The sequence below is a fragment of the Numenius arquata genome, chromosome 1 (assembly GCF_964106895.1).
Source record: "Numenius arquata chromosome 1, bNumArq3.hap1.1, whole genome shotgun sequence".
NCBI classification, from domain to species: Eukaryota; Metazoa; Chordata; class Aves; order Charadriiformes; family Scolopacidae; genus Numenius; species Numenius arquata.
In genome coordinates, this window is record NC_133576.1 from 7,531,163 (window position 1) to 7,552,126 (window position 20,964).

At 40.8% G+C, this 20,964-nt stretch overlaps 1 protein-coding gene across 1 annotated transcript in view; it reads right to left on the bottom strand.

Annotated features, from left to right (window-relative positions):
* The window catches only part of ARHGAP8 (Rho GTPase activating protein 8), an 80,911-nt gene extending 60,421 nt beyond the window's left edge, over positions 1 to 20,490 (bottom strand). Inside the window, exon 1 of the mRNA XM_074168665.1 lies at positions 20,386 to 20,490. The gene's annotated coding sequence lies outside the window, so the exon portion shown is untranslated. The remainder of the gene's footprint in view (positions 1 to 20,385) is intronic.
* Positions 20,491 to 20,964: the final 474 nt, after the last annotated feature.

Genomic DNA, 20,964 nt, shown 5'->3' on the forward strand with positions numbered 1-20,964 from the left:
ATCTTCACAGACTTCATCCCAACCAAGTATTTCCCAAAGCTGTTGTAAGGAAATGGGGCTCTACCTTTCTTCTAAAGTACCTATTTACACCAGGCCTTTCCATTCTATTGAATTTTAACCATAAATCATAAATAAAATCATAAGTCATAAAAACTAGGCTATATCTTTGACACTAGAATGCTTTTCAGATGACGTGAGTAATGAAAGTCTCAATGAATTGATGGAAGAGGAAGAAAAGCCATCTCCTTGAGCCCCTGCTTGAAGTAAAAAAAAAAGAGAGAAAAAAAAAAGATACAATCTTCCTGCTGCATAGCATGGAATAAAAAACAATTTCTTCTTCAGACTAATTGCTAACTCTACAGTAAGCAGTAGTGGCTCAATCTAAAGACGACAGATTTAAATCTCCCCCAAAACCTGCTGAAAAACATCTGGCTTTTGAACAGCAAAGTTACTGTACAAGCGAGAGCAACTATGATAGCGTTAAAACATTTGCAGACGTTTAAAAAACAAAGTTATTCGGAAGCTAGAAAAAATTTAGACGGAATCAAAGAATAAGGGAAATGAGGAAGAAACCATCTGTCTGGTTTTCAGCTTACTGTTCCCTTGGGGCAGCAATTAGAAAGTTTCCAGTTACAAGACAAATTTACTGTAGCACCCTCGGAAATTGATTTCCCGTTGACCGCAGCATTCTCTGTTCCTAGGAGATAACATAATCTCCTTAATAGCGTTCCATGCCACGTATCATCGTTTCTAGTAAACTGTCAGATTTAGTGCCTTCCCCTACCTCACCCCACCAAAAAAGCAGTAAAAAAAGCCCTCAAAAGAGCCAAACTACAAGCTTTTTATTAATAAAAGAAATTTGGAAGTATTTTACAAAAATACCACATCCTATATCCCTCCACAGGCAAGGTTATTACTTACTGACAGCCCTAAAAGAGCATTACTTTATCAAAAATAAAGGCAGTCACGCACGCAGAACTGCTTGATAATGAACTCGCATCTACAGATAGTCCAAACAAAGGCGAGGGATTCCTCCCAACATTTGTCAAGGCACAGACGTCTTTGATGCCTATTCTTTTTGTTCACTCAGCTGTCAGATATGTTCTTCTTCAAATTTAAATAGCGTGGTTTCTCTTCTTTTTTGCCTTCCACTGATATTCTTTGTTACATTTAAAAGGTGTGACATAGCTCACTGTGTAACATCAGTCTGCAATTTACATTTTGATAGGATGAGAATTCTACGTACAGCCAGTATTTGCTAAGCGGCATTGTCTACAAAACCAGGTAAAGTGGTTTCAGAAGATTATTTTATTATTTACAATACTGCAGGAACTTTGCTACGGAATTTATAAACACAGCAACACATGAGCTGAGTATATAATATACTAGTGAAAAGTGTATTCAAAGCATCCTGCTTTTCTTCCCATAGGTCGTCTGTACTAAATAATATTTTTGCTCAGTGTATTTCCCACACTACTGAAACCAAAGCCCATGTTCTTCGTTAGCAGTTTGTTTCAGGTATTTGACATCATTTATTTTCATATTCTTTATCAACCTACCATTCTTTGCTGGCAATATGTCGGTGAAAATCAGCTAGACCGTGCATAGGAAGTAGACACCCGGAGGACCAGCTGCCAGGGCGAGCACACAGGCCTGTGGTTCTTCTGGCCTCCTTTATTTTAAGGACTGATTTGGGTCTAGTTCAGCTGATGTCAAAAGCCTGCCTTGCTACTCAGAGAGTCGGTCTGTCACAACCTAGACGGATTTTTGGGACACAATAAATAAAATCAAGAGGATTACTGTACTTCCACATATACAATGCAGAGATTAGCTTTTAAAAAAGGAAACTCTGGTTCGGCAGCAGAGCAGTTGTACACCCAAGCAAGTAACACGAGCAGTATGGTTGATAGCAGCGTTCCCTCCCTGCTCACTGCCTCTTCACACATCAGCCTTTCCCGCCTGCAAGCTCCCCAGCCCGGATCCCCCGGCTGCCGCTGCAGCACCAATGCCCAGCCGACTCCTTGTGTTCTCCCAGCTTCTGCTCCCAGTTTTGGGCAAAACACTGGGGGAGCGGGGAGCCTGGGAGAATGGAGCACATACTGACTCATTTTAAAATACCAGTACTTTTTAACATTGGCGTTATCCGAGATCTGCGATGCAGGTGAAAATACAGAAAATCTTTTCTTCTTTGGAGTTTCTACAAATTATCAGGCCATAGAAACTCTGGTGTTTCACTTGGCAGCAGGCAAGTGGTTTGTTTTCTAATTTATTTTTTTTTATTACTTTTTAAATCTATAGCTGCCATAATAACACTTCCCAGCTACCCTCTTTCCTCTCTCTCCCTCTACTCTCTCTTTGCTTCTCCTCTTTCTTTGTGTCAGGCAGTAGTTTATACTGTATATGGAACCAAACAAGTAGCAAAGGTTTACAACTAGGACCCAGATTCCCCAAACTACTGGAAACATTTGGTATAGTGTTTCCCCTGGACGAAGAACCCAAACAAAACCCCACCACTTTTCCTGCAAGAGCTGGTGCCTCATTTGCCTTCCTAGCATCATGATAGTGACAGGATGAGGGGTAATGGTTTCAAACCGAAAGAGAGGAGATTTAGATTAGATATTAGGAAGATATTCTTTACGCTGAGAGCGGTGAGACACTGGAACAGGTTTCCCTGGGAAGCTGTGGATGCCCCATCCCTGGAGGTGTTCAAGGTCAGGCTGGATGGGGCTTTAAGCAACCTGGTCTAGTGGGAGGTGTCCCTGCCCATGGCAGGGGGATGGAACTCATGATCTTTAAGGTACCTTCCAAACCAAACCATTCTATGATAGTGGGCAACAAGCTGCTACTGCTGCATGCTGAGAGGCTGCAGGTAGGGAGGAGATGTGGTACGGTCCTGCTTGTTGCTGTACCTTCACCCAGCACCAAGGGATGAAGGCAGAGGGAGCCTATAACCTACAGCTGAGCTTCTCTGTTATATCTGACAGCAGATTGCATCTGTCAGAGAATGTATAGGGCCCTAAAGTCAGGCCGATACTCTGCGATAGAGATGTGTAGATCTGTGATCTAAACACCCAGCTGTACCATACTGACCAGAACTGAAAAGAGATGCATGTAAGAAAAAACCAAAACCAAACCAACAACCAAGAACAAAACCACCACACAAATAACAAGAGATGGATGGACGAAATCATTCTCAAAATAAAACGGGTCTCCTGATTGCTGCAGTGACTTCTCCTTTGACCCTGAGAGCCAGCACAGATTCACGCTACAGCCTGGTCTTCCGTACTCTGCAAGGATGCCAGCTGCACAATGAGGCTTTGCAGGCAGCCAGCAAAGCTGCACGGCTGCATCTCCGGTTTTGCACAGAATCGAAATACCCTTTTCAAAACAAAAATACTGTGAAGCCTGGAAAAGTAAATATTCTAGTGTTACTTCCACACATTGACATTGATGAGAAGTGTTCCTGAACCCTGGAATTCAAGACAATTTAAACAGCTTTGATTTTACTAAATTTTCCATTTGGGCTCTAATCCCCAATTAAATTTACTGCTATAATAAGTTCCATTGATTTTGGTGCAGCAAAGATAAATATATACAAATTTCTAGAACTGGTCACGTTCTCTGCAATTTCAAAACATCTTTAACCAAACTTTCCATGATAAATTAATTTTCAAACAAAAAAATAATGCAACAAATTTAAAAAAAAAAATTAAAGAATTTGAAGGATGGTGATACACAGGTTGGTAAATTAATATTTACAATTAGAAAATTATTCTTTTGAAAAGTTCAATGCAAGTTTACAAAAGGTTATCCAATTAAGTATGGATATTTCAATCAACTTTAAAAGGATAATCGCTATTCCTAATTGCATCTATATCAATTGATTTCCATATCACTTAACACATAAAAATGTCATGCTAAGATTTAAAGCACAATATTAGAAATATTCCTGCAACTGTTCAGCATTTACCTTGTGCATAAATTTTAACATGGTTTGTGTTCTTACATGTTGAGATCTCTATTCTTTCAGAATGAATAAAAACAGTAAAGAATTTATAACGGTTAAAACTACCCATCTCTATATGAAATAAAACTGTGCTGTAGCATCACAACTCTATCCTAGAAATAATGTAAGAACTTATCTGCTTTTCAGGCTAAGATGAAAAATATTATGTTAAAATGAAAGAGTAAAAGTAAAAATTAAATGCATATGGCCTTAAAAAGAATCCAAAGGCTTTATCCTTTCTATATCACATTAGTTTGGGAGATTTTGAGCTTCTTTGCATACAATGATCAGAGATGGAGCACACACAAAGGTTAATTCCTGTGATGGATTGAGACACAGCCTTGAAAATCAGAAAGAAAGGAAGACAGTCTCCCTGTCATGAGTCTCTGTGCTCTATCATACCAAGTTACACACTGATCAAACACCACTGATTCCTCAGAAAGCAATTTTCTACTAGGCTCATCCATTCAGTGCTTGGAAAACAGAACAGCATTTACTTGGTGATTGCATATATTGTCCTAAACTTGGGAAGAAGCCCAAGTTCATGCAGCTGGCTTTTTTTTTCCAGTATTTACTCCTGGATAAATACTAAAGCATTATTCTTTAATTACCCAATACCCCAAACAAGTGAATTGCTTTGTTTCTTTGGAGTTTTGAATCCACATGGAAATGTGGCTTTACTCTTCCAACACCTGGGTCACTCGGAGCACATCTGCATCGTAAGCCTGGGCCATGAAAAAAATAACTCTCCATGGCAGAGCCACCTGGCAGAGCCTAGCACCAAGCAGAAATCCTGGCTGGTGTCTCAACTTGGCAGAGCAACTACTGTGGACAGCATGCTACGGGGTAGTTGGTACTTCTCTGATCCTCATCCCCACAGTGCGGAACATCTGCACAGAGTCTGCACCCAAACCCTACTTCCTCACTCCCAGGCATTACTTGCTCTTAGGTCTAGGGACTCTGGTTGTGATGCCAATTTTTGCTGGCAACTCGCCCCTGGCTTTTTGTGCTCACACTCTTTCAACATTCCCACTTCGAGATGGGATGGGATAATCCTGTCTTCTGTTCAGCCGAATGCCAACTCTCTGGTAAACCTGGCGCTGGCTGGGAATGTGAGGAAGGGAGAGTCGGTGACCCGATACTTGCTGTTGCCTCCATGACTGTGTTTTCAGCCATGCTGCTCTGTGCCCATTCAAGTGGCTCTTTACTTCTCCCTTGATTTAACTACCCTCACTTTGTTTTCCCGTTTTCCCATCCACCAAGTTCCTCCTTTCTCCTTCTTTCTGTCTAGCCTTCCCTTTTGTTCATCTCTGTTTTCCCTTCCACCACAACTCTTTTTTTTCCAACTTCTCCCTAGTTCCTTCACCTTGACTTTGTTCCTCTGTGCCTAATTTTTCACCTGTAACCACAACCAAATCTGCTGGTTAACACAACCCTCTGCTTTGCTGATGTCCAATTCTCCTGCCTGAATTTCTCTTTCTTCTCATCTCTCCCACTCCTGGCACAATCAGATTTTGAGCTCTCAAGCTGCGCATGAATAAATGAACCTCCAAGGCTGTAGACCACCCAGAAACAAATGGGATAAAAAATCCATAACCGCAGACAAGGTGTTTCTTTAGTCCACTACATTTCTTACTGCTACTCTGATATTTGCTTGAACAGAATTCTATCTGCAATCTGCAGACAGTTCTCTTATTGGTACAACTTCCTAAATTATTAAGGCTTAAGAATTCACCTCACTATACTTTTTCTTCTCCAACTGTTAATGATGAAACCTGACTAATGAGTAAATGTGGTTGTTCGTATTCCCTTAGTACTTACAGTTATAGTGGCAACCAGACTGTAATTTTCTAAGCAACGGGTTTCATTTGTGATACAGAGTTTGGTGAAGCTTGATAGCTCAATAACCTGGTACACAAACAACTTTCACCACTGAGTTACTAGCATGAATTCAGTGTGAATACAAAGCAAACCCTCTGTTCACCACATGGACGTATAGCAGCAAAGACAGGAGAGATCAGTAGCAAGAGAAAGAGTTGCCATTTTTATCAAAAATTATATGGGTAATTTTGAAGCATCCTCTTAACCCCCATTGGTTCAAACCCTGTTCAGAACAAAAATTTATTAACGTTGAAGGGAGGGGAGGAGGTGCCTATGTGCTACTTGTTCTGACGACAAATCAGACTTCAGTTTCTGAAGCCATCAACTGGGTAATTTTTAACCAGCACTGCACTCATTTAAAGCAAACATCCACTGTATATAAAATAGATAAAGCAACATTTGCTACACTGTGCAAGGAGGTAAATTCTCAGCAGGGAGGATAGTAAACACTGTGTAGTACACTCCTGAAATGAGAAGTTTAGTTTCTAGAATTATTTTTCCTCTCAGAGAGAACCTTGGGGGAGAACAGTGTACTCATTAGCTTTTTTACACGTACGCACATTTGTATAGAAGAAAATTTAGAACATAATTACCTAAAATAGTAAAGATGCTGGAGCGGGAAAGAGATACAGAAGTACAGGTTTACTGCCTAGTGCAGCACAAGCACACCCTTCCTGCGGCAGGGGCTGTGTTGCGATTTGGGATGTCCTGGGCCACGAACAAGCCCTGTGGAATACATAAATCCAACTCTGTCCCCTACTGTCTTTCCTCCGAGAGCTGACTCTGGACCGCAAGCTGCCATGCAGACCTCACTCACGTAATAAAACATTTTCCCACAGTTACATACTATGTCCAATCTCAAAGTACATTGCAACTTGCCTGCCTCAGTAACGCTTGTGATCACCTCTGTTGCAGGACTGGAGCGGGTAGGTAAACAAAGCAGGTTATACTTTGAACCTACAGACTGTCCATCACTCCTTTTCCTCCTCTGCTGGGAAACCAGTGACATATTGTCATTTCAATGACCATGAAATATGTACGCACAGTTTCTTTTCCCCCCAGCCCGACCACTCCTTCTCTGCTGGAAAGAGTCAAAGATCTATTTATTGGAAGAAATAAGCATGTCATATTGAAATAAAAACTGTTTCCATACTACATATAAATATCTGCATGTATCAACCACTCCCACTTCTGAAAGCACTAAAGTAAAGTGATTATTTCTACCCATTACTAGCAAAGAGGTTTTGGAAATACTCTTTTGTTGTCTGAAACAGTGCAGCTATTTTCTTATCACATCCACTCGTTCATCTGGCAGAGTGCAAGCACATGGGAAAAAAGAGTGCCTAATGTATAACCAATTAACAAAAAGCCATGTATGCTTGCTGTATCATTAGGGCAAAATTATCTGAACATGGATAAGTGGCTGCAATATGACACACTACACCATCATTTTTTGATTCAGCGTAAATGTTTATTGACTAAACAAAGATTACTATAATGTAATCATAATAAACATTAATGATCAGTCATCTATGGAACTTGTTCTCTAAATTAATATACTGTAATACACACTAATGTGGCAGAATTACATTTGGCTGTACTCATGTTTAACTAGCGCTTCCATCTCAAGGGATTACACACTTTGAATTGCAGACAAGTATATTTTTAAGACTGTGTTTTTTAATTAAATTAATCTGACAAGTTACTGGACAAAGGGTTGGTGTATTATGATAAAAAGGGTTTTTTTAATTGCATAATTATTCACTGGGGATTCCCCTGGTTGGAATAAATTAGGGCTTTTAAAATAAATTAATTTCTTCTTATATTTATGCAACACGGGCCAATGTTTCCAGCTCTTGTCATGATGCAGCAATACCCACGCTTACCATCACCCCTCCCACCTCCGAGCTGCACCAAAATGAAATGCTACTGTGAAGCACAGGAGGTGAGTTCCAAAAGCCATGTTATATGGTGAACATACAGCCCATGTTTAGTTATTAATCTCAATTCAAAATCAAGTAAAATGATGATAACAGCACCTATCATTCCACTGTTTCTTCATTTGCACTGGATTGTTTCTTAATCAGTGCACTTAAAACCCTCCTAGTTGTTAGGTTTGCCTGAAACAATTATTTCTCCATTAATTCACAAGATTAAGATTATACGTTTTCCACCCATCCAATTCCACACAACTTAATGCACAAGGCAGGAAATTTAGTATTGTGAAGACCGGCTGCGTTTCACTACAAGAGTTCAATGCACAATGTCCATGAAGCTACTAAAGCAGCCTGGTAAGTGTTTCAGGTGAGAACTCAGTCATCGATCTGCTTGTATCAAGAGGCTTAGGAGGGCCCAAAAGAGTTCACATGTTCAATACTATCAATATTATCGAGCAGCAACAATGGCCACTTCAAATCTAACCTTAAGCCCAAGTTCTTCCCATATTCAGTCCACCTCAAATTTCCCAGCACATCCTATCCTCAGCACCTTAATTTTAAAAATCTCATCCCATGCTAGATTTCTATAGATGCTTTGGAGTTACAACTGAACAAAACCTGAAAAACAATTTTATATTTCAAGAGCTTGAACTGTTTTCTTGATGTTAGAATCGTAAAGACAATGCTAAAACGTTTCTTGCTCATCTTGCCACCAAAACTAAAACTCACCAGCAACTTACATACGCTTTATTTTGCTGGCTTTTGTGAGCAAAACTTTGTGATAGGCAATGTTTGTGGAAGAGCACAAAGAATTCTTGTATGTGCAAAACTGCAGAATAAAATAGTAAATTTATCAGCCAAGACTATGGAGTAATGGGAACTAGAGGAAGAATAAGAAACAGAAAAGGAGGGAGGAAAAGGCAGATCTTTCCATACTAAATTGTAAAGTCTGGGAAAAAACCAAAACAAAACACCCAACCCTAAATTTAGACTTAAAATTTGAAATATGGCTAAAAGGCTTCCCATCTATTTTCCTTTACATTTGCTATGCCTGTGTCTTTTAGAGGTCTACTTCTCTTACCTGGTATGGCATACAGAAGACGAGCTGAAATCTGCCTAAGAAGCGTCTCCTGTCACAGTTCAGTGATATATTAAGTGTGACTTTCAAGTTCCCTGTACCGGATCAGAAAAAATCGAGGTCACACGAAAGAAAGAAATGACACAGCATAAACAAATTCTACGAATTCAAATTTGTTCAGGTTAACGAATTCAAATTTTGGCAGGTTAACTTTTTTATCAGAAAGATTTATATGGCATCAAGTATGTCCTGCCCTCCTGAAGCTGATAGAAACAAGAATTTATGTTTTTTGCTGCCTTGATGTACTTTGACTAAATTGACAGAAATGGGATTGTGCATCACTGCATGATCTGGATCAAATTTTTATTGCTGGCTGATCCGTTTGCACATATATTTGGCAATAATGATTGTGGAACCATTGTCCCATTATAAAGGCTTTGACCCTGAAGACATCATCACCTTATCCAAAGGTATTTGTCTATATTCATGCATGTTACAAAGCAGTTCTTGGGTAAGAGACTAGAAAAAGAAATGAAGTGGTAGCAGTAGCATGGTGGCTGAAATGATGACTTACTGTGATTAACTGGATTCTGCTATCACACCTTTTCTATACTTTAACAAAAGTCAACTTCAAAAGAAATCTTGCCAATTCCCTACTGTCATGTAAAACTACTTGCTGTCACTGCACCTGGTTTATTACCTTTCCTTCTTTAACTGCACCCCCAAACAGGCATAAATTATCATCCTAGGAAGGAATCAAAATTTCTAACATCTGGAAAATAATAAATCCTATTTCCCACATAAGAAATCTAACACTGGTAACATATTGCTGGAATGACACATATTAGCCCATTAATCTCTACAAAACACAACTAGAAGGCTCTTCTGAGGTACTTAACAACACTGGTATTGAGATCTTTTGGAACTTTCACAAACATACATATGCTAATCACTACACAAATCTAAAGATATGAGTGCATCAGTTGTATACACACTTACTTAAGCCTATACTAACATCTAACAAGACCATATTGTTTTTTCATTATTCTTCTCTGTCAGCATATCACAAAAATGGAAAACATACAGAAATTTTATATTACTTACATGTTGAAGTAGGCTTTTGTGTCGCTACAGTCTATGGTGTTGTTAAAGGCTAAAGTACTACTACAACAACAGAAGCGAAATGAAGGTCTGAATTTAGCAAGGCATAGAGGGAAACATAATGTTTTTTATTAAATCAAAGAATGCAGTAGGGTTAAAAAACAACTGGTAGGATTTCAGGCACTCAAGCCTTTCAGGTGACCTGAAAGAGAAGCTTGTGCACCCAGCAACTTATCATATTATGCACCTTCCAACAATATTCCCTTTGATATGTTTAATAAATATTTAATAAGCAGTATATAAACATAAGAGTGTAGAGTTTGAGAAAAAAAAAGCAAGGGGACAAGGACACCCTAAGTCACCTGTGGAAAACAGCAAGGCTATATAGCATAGGAGAAAAACATACTGATAAATGCAATGATCAGAAGTAAAGTAAATAAGGTTGTCAGGTGAGGCTCTTCTCCTCTTAAATGCCCTAATTCGCAATTTAACCTTTTAAATAAATCCATAGTTTTTCTTGAACAACATTCATACGCTTTCCAAGGATGTGGACACGCAGCTTACCTCACCAGAAATGCTACGTAACACAATTGCTTTACCAACTTGGTTGGCAAGAAAAACATTATTTCTTTAGACTGATTAATATATGTGCCACCTTTGTCTTAGCTGTTGGCCATAACCAATGAATGCCATTATGAAACACCTGACACCTGGAATGAGTATTACTAAGCTAGCTTTTTGTTTTTGTTTGGGTTTTTTTTTTTTTTTTTGAGAAGCAGCTTAGATGTCAAACCCTGGGAAGAATTCAGGGCCAGGATGAAGAAGCCTTCCATTCTCTCAGAGGGTCAACTAAAATTATACAGCACCCACATAAAAACAAACAATAAAAACCAAACCAAAGCAAAAAACCAACCTTGCACACTGCCTACCAGATCAGTTTTCAGGAACAGTGACACACTCAAGCATAAACTTTGAGAATCCCATCAATGCAACAAAGCACTTGACAGCATATCCTGCCTCCTTCCAAACATGGATTTTTATCCTTTTCTTCACTTCTATTTTGTATTAAGAACGCACACCTATAAGCCATTTGCCATACCTCAGTGTAAAATGAATATACAGCCTATTAGGCCCAGATTGAGGAAAGCACTTGGGACAGCCATAAAGCACTAGCTCACATATACGTTCAACAGAAGTCCAGCTAAAATGAGTTACGTGTTCAAGGTTTTCATGAATCAATGCCTCAAAGTGTCAGCTACTTGATTAATCAGGAAGCAGTTCTGCTGTTCTTCACCTAATCAGATCTTGCCACTCTTAGCTCACGTTGAAATATATTTGCCTTCAAAGTACTGTCAGAGGTACCAGGATTACAATGAAATTTGGTTCCACTTCCCCCGACTACAGCTGCTAAAATCAAAACCACCTACTTGCACCCCATCCTGCACCCACCTGGTAGATACTCCGTGAAAATAAATGGGCCTCCCCAAGGAGATATGTAGTATTTGGTGTCAGTAACGGTATCGCAGCAGAGCTCTTTATGAGCTTCTGTCGAAAAGTGTCATTCTAGAGTGAAGTATTTGTTCTTTTCCACCCAGTTTTCGGTACAGGACTTAGTTTACTGATTCCTCTCTTTGTTTTTTCATCAATTCAGTCAGGCTTCTGTAGGCTTTCAGGAGGCTTCTTAAACTTTAGTGCAAATTCTTCTCATCATCTGACTTTAAAATCCTTAGAAGAAAACGGTTTAGGTAAGTTATCCCAAGGGCAGATAAGGATCATTTGGCTCTAGAGCCAAGTCACATTCACACTTCCTGTCCGCTGGGAAAGAAAGAGAGAAGAAATGAAAAAGAAACTGAAAGGTGAATTTACAATTATCCCATTTATAAAAATTGGACTCTGCTAGGTTAATGGCTGGAACAAGAAGCTATTTTAACCTTTCAATGGCATCTTATAATTAAAATGACATTTCTATCCAAAAACTTTTATCTACTGTTGGTACAAAAAGATAACTACAAAAAATTAAGGGTAAGATTTTTCCCCGGTTTAGAATTCCTTTCTTTTAGTTGGCACTTTTAATAGTTCCTAGTTGGTACCATTCTATACTTGGATATGCTCACAGGTTTTTCAGTAAACAACCAGTTTCTTTGCGTGGATCGTTTGCGGAAAGAAGCCTTTTTTAAGTGATAAAAAAAATAAGGGATGAGAAAAGTTACCAGCTTGTCAGAGGAAATAAGAAATACAACGTGACACTAATCACAATTGATTACTTAAAAATTACAAGCTTTCAGGTTCATATCACTGTCGTTCTTCTTTTTATTTTAAATACAGCAAAACATTAGATATTTATACAGGAGATGTCATCAGGTTACAGTATGATGTAACAGTATGATGAGGCCACCACACCCAGAACAAAACTTAAGACTCATAAAAAGACCTGTAATATCACTTGCATTTTTATAACACCAATATGCAGTACAAGCTCTACTTGCAAAAACAGCTGTTGAATCAAGAACAATTTTTTTTTTCCCTTTTCGTGATTCCTGTAGTATTTTCCTTTGCAAGTCCGAGTAACATATCTTTTATCCTGACTTGTGTAGACTTCTGACTGCAAAGATAAGGTTACAACTAGGAGTTTGTCAAGTCTGCTTAATCATTCTGTCAAGCAAAACAGCATGTCTAGTAAGTCCAGATGCAGAGACAAACAAAGCTGCAAATATAACCACAATTTACTTCGTTACCTGAAGGCTGCTGCAAAAGAATTGTCCTGCCATTAGGCAAGATCAAAAAACCATTGCCAAATAAAAAAGACCCAGTGGGTATACTGGATATAGCAGAGCAGGGAAGATGATAATAAGCCTTGAAACGCTGGTTATTTCTGGCTTCCGAGTTTAATGTGCATACAGGTTAAGTGTCATTCTTGCATACACAGAGTTAGATTCTGTGCCCAAGGAAATCACCACCGTAACTCACACTGACCTCAACCGAGTTGGGACAGGATCTCATTCCTATGTTTTCAGGTATTTTCCTCCCAAGTATATGATCACTGCTTATACTAAAAACTCAAGAATTATCCACCTTTTGTGGCATTTACCCACACAGCACCCAGCTTCAGCATGGGACTCCCTAGCATCCCACTGTGAACACAATCTTAGCTAACATTCAACAACGAGGTTGAAGCTGCCAGGTCTCAACTTCTAAAGCACAGGGTGCAAACCCTGTAAACCTAAACCAATAGAATATTTTTCAGAAAAGTGACCTTTTCATTCCTATTTCATCCAATAGGTGACTGTAAGCAATGCAATGCTTACTATCTATCTATGCAAAACAGCTCTGTTCTATCAAACTGAGATTTAAAGCTAAAGCCATGATGGTTTCCACGCTACCACTTCTTGAAGCTAAATATACATGAGCTGCTAGGAGCACCAGTATTCTCTGAAGCTACAGACATCAGCCCTTAGTGCACGGGCTTTTTTCAATGCCAGCTTTTTAGGGAACATGCCAAACTTTTTAATTTCAGCCTCAAACTCAAGCTTCAAGCAAGCAGCTTCTCAAGCTTGGGACAGCTTCCAAAGGCGGAAGGTCCCATGACATTGCAGGCTTTCCTTAGTAACATTTACCAGAAGAGAGGGAAGAGTGTTATTTAGAGAAAAAAAAAGCCCATAAAACTGTTGACTTTTTAAATTGTTTCCATTTATTTAAGTATTTCATATATGTAAAGACATGGAAGATCATGTATATTCTGCCTCACATTAAAATACTGAATGATAACTATAAGGATGGATGTGGAAGGTCTGCAAACAGAAATAACTTAGTCTTTCCAATTTCTTGTACAGCAGGTTATGCATTTTTCCATAATAATTCAATGCCTTCTTAAAAATAAAAGGGACTCACTAGCTTTATGTTCTGAATCTTCTCTAGTTCTTCTTAGTTATGTGACAAAAGATACCATGAAGCATTTCAGGATGTAGCATCCAAAGCCCTGGCCTCTCAGCGAGCATGTTATCATGCATTCATAGCTCCTGTATTCAGTGGTCTGACAAATGATACGGAAAAGGTTTTCTTTAATGTTCGCTCAGAAGTGGCTCTACAGCTTTTTAGCTGATAGACATCTCAGTGGAAAAAATTTAGTAGGCATGGCTCTGTGTGTGCAAAAAGCAACAGGGGTTTGGATGAGCAACATTAGGCATCAAGAATAGTGCAGGTTATATGACATCAGGAGAATATTAAGATATGGTTATTTACAGAGACTCTTCATTGGAGACTAGGGGAAAAAAGGCCTATTTCCTTATAAACAACCACGTAACTTTTTCCTGTGCATCCCTTTTTGCACCTAGCCTAAGTTCCCCACGCTCATCAGCATGAGCCTGCAATGACCAGCAAATCCTGATTGAGGGGCTACCATGAGGGCACACAAATGCCCAAGAATTCTGTAAGAAGTTTAAGGTTTGGCTTAATTTTTTGTTTGTTTGTTTTGTTTTAAAGTGTCTGTCTGCAGAAACTTGGCATATGCACTATGCTGTCGCCACATGCCCCTATACCAGAGACCTTCACTGTATGGCACAGAAAACTAATTCCTAGTCAATGTTCTTCTTGAAGCTCTGACATTCAGCTTTATCACCACAACCCTGCAGCATCATGTCAAAGACAGTGTATTTCTTGATGGCTGTGGAAGCCATGCAGAAGAGGAAGCACAAAGTTTTCAGCTGGCTTAATTTCAAAGTTAGAAAAACCTAGTGAAATACAAGCACTGTGCAGCACACCATGTCAGCTATGGTCTTCTCTAAGAATTTTCAGTTGAAAGAAATATTGCCAGAATATATTAATGTAAAAAAGTATAAAAGGTATCTTTAGTATGAACAAATCAAAGAAAAAGCCCTTCAGGCAGACATCGCTGAAAGGCAATGAAGTTACACTGCTAGGGACTTTCTTTACTACGGACAGGAGTAGTATCATAGCCTAGCTGGTATCACCTGAAACTTCAAGTCTGAGACCCTATTTTTAGCTCTTCACAACTTTATTTGTGGGCTGAAATCTTCCAACCTCAAAAGAAGCATGCGAGTACGATATGAGTTCAGGAAGGGTTACTGAGAAGGTTAAGTGAAAGAAATAGGATTTGAACAAGATAAGAGAGAAGAGATGAGATAAGAAAGAAGTTGAATGAGTCCCAACCGGGAATAATAAGCAGAAAATCTGTGCCCACTAATGTAGCTTGAAATGAAACCCAAGATTGTTGTGTCTCACCATTTTTTTCCCTATCAGCATGTCAGCTGTTACATCCTCTTACATTACTTGGCCTCAGAAACAGCAACTCACAATTGCTATCAGTTAATCCATCGCATCGAAATGCAGAAGTCCGTACAGCTAATCTTGAGATTCATCCTTGACAATGACCTACATTGGTGACAACATGATATCCTACAATAGATTTACTATGGTTTTTAAAATTAAAAGTTTCTATACAGATACAAAGCCACAAAGTTTGTTACAAGAATATCAATGCGCTTCCTAAGCCTAGCACACAAACCTTCAGGAAAGCCAGACATGAGTTTGCCTCAACAATGTGATTTTCGGTCCCTACGCGTGTACGCAAAGACATATTTTTAATTACAGGCTCAGAATGGTATTTTTTCTTTCTGTGTAATTCCTTCTTCAGCTTCTGCACAGGAGACCGTGACTTGAAGAAGAACCGTTCATTTCTATTGAGAAGATGATTGTCTTTCCCTCTTGTTAAGTAACGTAGTGGATGCAGTCATAGAGGCAAGGCTTGCACACAGAGAGGAGGAGAAGGGATGGTCTCCAAAAATGGAATCCATTTTTGCTTCTGCCATCAATTTCCAATGAGATCCTTTTGGAAGTCATTAAACAAAACCCTTCTCTTAGGTGATTTGAAGACTACCTTTGAGTTTGCCAAGAGACAACATGTAAGTAATATGAACAGAGCAGCTCCCTCAGGAGAGCCGATACTGGCTTGCTCCCCTTGACTGACAAATCTGCTATGCTCCCTGAACAGTGAAAACAGAAATATAATCCTTACTTGGTAATAGTTTAAAAGCATGAAAAAATAGCTTAAAGGAATAACTATATATATTTGGTTGTCCCCAAAACCGGACAGAGAGAAATGTTTTGCTCTTCAAAGAACTAAGAATATGGAGATTAGCCTGACTAAAGAATTGGCTTGAGAATAAAAGAAAACTGAGCATAGCCACCAGCCTACAGAGAAACCCAAGTAACAGCTGGAATTCAGTGTCGACTGCCTGGCATTGGACACAGAGTCCTTGATTATCAGAGGCACCTGCAGCCCCAGGTGTAGTAAACAGCAGCACTTGCAGGATATAAAATTTCTTACAAATGCGTGGTTTGAGCCATCACCTCCCATATTTGCATGATTAGAGGATTGTTATTTCTTGTATTGTATGTTCGTCAGTTCATTCTACTTACTCCTCATCTGCAGTCACTGTCTGCACGTGCCGTGAAAATTATTGTCATCATAGATCAAAGATTATGCCTCCAAAGGACAGAGTGAGCAGGAGAAAAAATCTCAAAGAATATGAATTGCATCAATATCATATAAAATGAATTCAGCCACAAAGAATGAAAGATTGGGTACGTATGAAAAAAGTAGAGAAGCAGAGAAGAAATAATCATTTATTCTTTCTTCCCTCAAATGTTCTTGTTTCTGAAACCAGATATTACAAGTCAATGATTATATTTAGTTCTCTTTTTAAAACGCCTTACATTTTGTAACAAGAGAGTTTATTTTAGTTAGGGTCAGGGAAAATTTCATGGTTCAACTAAGTCACTCTTTAGTATACTGGTAATACTAACTGCCAGGCTCTCATTTGATGCAAAGAAAGCTTTTTTGATAATTGCCTCCTTGAAAAGGCACCGAGTTGTCAGTTTTTAAACTGTCAGGCTTGAACAGTGTATACATGCAACAGAATCTGTGCCTTATTATAGTAATATCCAGCAGTGTTGCTAAAATAAAGGTCTTTTGGCAATATTTTTACAATTACTCTGCACTTTCATTCCTTTGCAGTCTTAGACATTGCCGATTCAAACTTTCCTGTCATCAGTGCTTTTACCCACATATTCTAAAGGTTTGTTTTGTTGTTTGGGGTTTTATTTCGTGGGAGGATGGAGGGGGAGCATCAATTAAAACCAGTAAGATTTTACATTTTCCAAATTACCTTTTTTCTGTATTTATTTTGACACTAAAATATTGATACTGTTCATATAGCCCATCTTTTCAAGAAAAAAATGATGTGTGTGGGTTTTGGTTTTTGTTTGGTTTGGGTTTTTTTATAAACAATATAAATGCTAACTATACCTCTTTGTTCCTGGATATGAAATAGTTGCTTCTTTCTACAGCTCAGCTGGGCCAATGAAGTGAGGGGTGTGTGTGTGTGTGTGCAAGAAAGCTGCCAGATACAAATGTCATGACTTTTTTCTTCAAGAGCAAAAGGGGTCAACCTGTGTGACTCCAGCCTCATGTAGCTCAAAAGCAGGTTGTGCGCGGTTCCCACAGTCGGTCTGTATCATTTGCCTGGCAACTGGTTATGATGGTGCGGAGGCTGGCAAGAAATCTGAAACCCCAGGCTGTGGATGTGGTGAGCAGCAAGAGCTACTCACGCTAAAACTGGGTGGGGAATCACTCCCAAGTGGCCTTGGCCGCGCAACCCATCCCTGAGCAGCAGCCTGCCTAGATCCCCTAATTTCCACCTCTCAGAGCTGCATCCTACATCCCTAGCCACAGCAACATCTTGGACTGTGGTTTATATGGTCTGGTGGAGTGAATCCTTATCCTAGACTTATAATGTTCTGTTAAGTCTCATTAAGAAAAAATTCAAAACATTTGTAATTTATAAAATGGGAATTATAATTTCAATAACACATTGCCTATTAAACAATGACTGTTCTGCTGTAGCTGAATTTCAGAATTAAACCAATCCAGTCAGCACAGCATAAACACTTACTGCTAAGTTATGTACAAACCCTTTACACCAAGGACTGTTTTGGTTCTGAACAATTTATCTGAAAAAAAACCTGTTAAATTTAAAACCGATAAAAACCAATACCCACATAAGCATCTAAAATACTCAGCTCAGTCACACAATGACTTCATGGCTCTATCCATACTCTAAAAAAAAAGCTCAAGAGTTCATAGGGGAGTACAAAAAATACAGTTAACACATTTCCCCAGTGGTATTGTTATTAAACATTTATTCAGTCCAGAAGAACTTTAAAAATACAGTTTACATCTCCCCATGTTTATTTACTTTTTGAATTCCTGCTCTAACAATGAAGAGAACCACACAGGCAACTCAGTTTCATTTCACTTATTAAACCTAATTCAATGTAGCGTTACTGCATATTTTTGTCTGAAGAAATTGGAATAAACAACTTGTGTAAAAGCAACCTTAAAAATTTCTTTGGTTACAGAAACATCACAGCCTGCCTTGGACCTGCTCAAGACCTCTCAGCAAACTGCTAGATTTTAGGCCAAAATGGCATGCTCTTTTAGGCAGCATATCGAAGGCCTGTAACAAGTCAGTGGCAAAAACCACACTTAGATGCCAAAATGCCTCCCAAAAGCAGGGGTGACTCCTCCTTGGAACAGGCTTTGGTGTCAGAAGCAAGACTCCTACCTTCAGTGGCCCTGACTACTGCTCCATGAGGAGATTTGCTCCTGCATCCAGCCACTTAGGTTGGACTTGCAGAAGTAAAAGACAGATGAAAAGAAGTTCAGCAACCATTCAGCTCAGAGATCGAGTAACAGACCAACAGTTCATCTGTGTTAAAAAGAACAACAACAAAAAAAAGCCAGAACGCCAGCAAGGTCATCAATACAACATACGGTGTCAAGGACAGGAAACTCAGTTACCCTTGTGGGTAATGGGAAAGGCATCTAACTGGGAATGGGGCCTTCCCTCAGATTTCAGGCTTGCTACTTACCTGCCATAGAAGCGCCGGATGAGAGGCTTAGCCTCTTTTGTCTGCCCTAAAGGGTTTCAGCCTTTTGGTGGACAAATTCTACCAGGGTAGGTTACGGAAGGAATTGCAAGAATGCTAATAGCACCCAACAAGAGGAACCGGTTCCAGTCTGTACTCCCAGCCTACCACAGTCCTGTCCCCCCCACCCCGCCCCTGGAGTTAAATCAGCCTTAACTAAACCCTGTGTCACCTTCTGCCTGGAAAAATTACTACAAAAGAGCAAGGTCATCACTCAGATATCTGGAAAGGTTGGGACGAATGTTTCATGCACCACATGCAGTCAGCCCCTTGCGCACCTGCACACCAACACAGATTTTAACTACATGCCAAATATGTGACACAACATGCATAGAAAGAATGCTGAAAAGTGAAATAATTTTATGTATCTATTATAACAAGAGGCGAAGAGGAATTCATTTTCAAAGGGCCGGTAACAAAGAGGAGGAAAGAAAACCCTAAAAGCACAATTCATCACTATATAGCTAGCGATACTATGTAAGAGGTATTTTATGGCTTATGGTGTTGAATCTCAGTCACATAATGTTCGCTGTAATCTTTACCCCATTTTCTATGTTTCTTGTGAGGTTTCGTATTGATGCCAGCTCCAGTTCTACAATCGGACTCACACGCAGAAACTTTTCATCTCATGAAGTCGGCGGAGACGGCCAAGAAGGGCGCAAATTCACCTACCTACTATCAAACCACTAAACTATTTCACACAATCTTAAAAGTACAGAACCCTATTCAGTCGAGTCATATCCTTGCACAGATAACCACACGACTCCCTTTCTCAGACACGGGTGTAAAATAAGAGCCTCACATCGCACCGATTACAGTATAAACCTGACCTTTGAATCGTACTATTGTGGCAACCGGTAAAAATGAAAGCATCCCGCAGAGAGGACGCACCGAAAGCCGGCCCGACCCCGACCGCCTCCGTGGGGGGAGCCCGGTACAGCGGCTCCCCGATGGAGCAAAATGGCGGGGGGGGGGGGAGAGGGAGAATCCCAAACCGACCAACTGATTGTTTTGCCTTTAGACAGGGCGCCTTTCACCCAACGGGTAGCACAACCCTGTTGGTTGTTATAACGAGAAGCACAAGGAGTGCTTGGCTTGACATACACCTATGTATCTACAGACATCTCTGGAAGAGCCCCCGGGGGTCCCGCCTGGCGCCGGCTCCCCCCAAACGCCTCCCCTTTCTCACCCACCTCTCCCCCCGGGGAGCCCCAGCTGCTTTTACCTTCCCTCACCGGGAGGAAACACCGCCGCGGGCCCCGGGAATAAGGAGCCGGGGTGGAGCGAGCCTCCGGGAATAGACGAAGCCTGGGCCCCTGAGCACTCCCCGAGGTAACCGGGCAGGGCAGGGCAGGGCCGGGCCTCACCTCACGTACCTGGCGGCGGCGGCAGGGGCTCGCAGGCACCACAGGTGCTTCTCCCGGCCGAGACGAGGCGGGCGGCCCGCCCGAGGCAGCGCCGCCCGGGGGCCGGCCTCACCTGCGGGCGGGGGGCCGGAGGAGGGGCGAGGCCGCGGGCCGGGGCAGGGCGGGCACCTCCGGCCGCTGGGAGGCAGCGAGCCGCACTGCGGCCGCCCTCGCCTCAGACCCGGGGCGGGTCGGTACCGGACCCCGCTGACCGAAAGGGAGGGAAGGGGCTCCGCGGCGGGGGGACGAAGCGGGGCTTTCGTCCTTGTCCCCGGGGCTGGCGGTTTCGTTTCCCGCGGGCGGTGGGAGAAGGAGGGAGCCGGGCCTGGAGGCCGGGCTCACCCCGCCGGCCCTGCTGGGTGGCCGCAGCGGGGAAACTCAACCAGATGCAAGAGCAAGATGTGGAAATTTATGTCTTTTTAATGCCTCCTTGCTGTTTAGCGGGGGGGCGGGTTAAATTAGTTACCGAATTTTGAAGCATTGCCATATAAGTGTGTGACGACACCAGCTCCTCTAGGTCTACCCTGGTATCCCCGTGGGGTGTAGGAG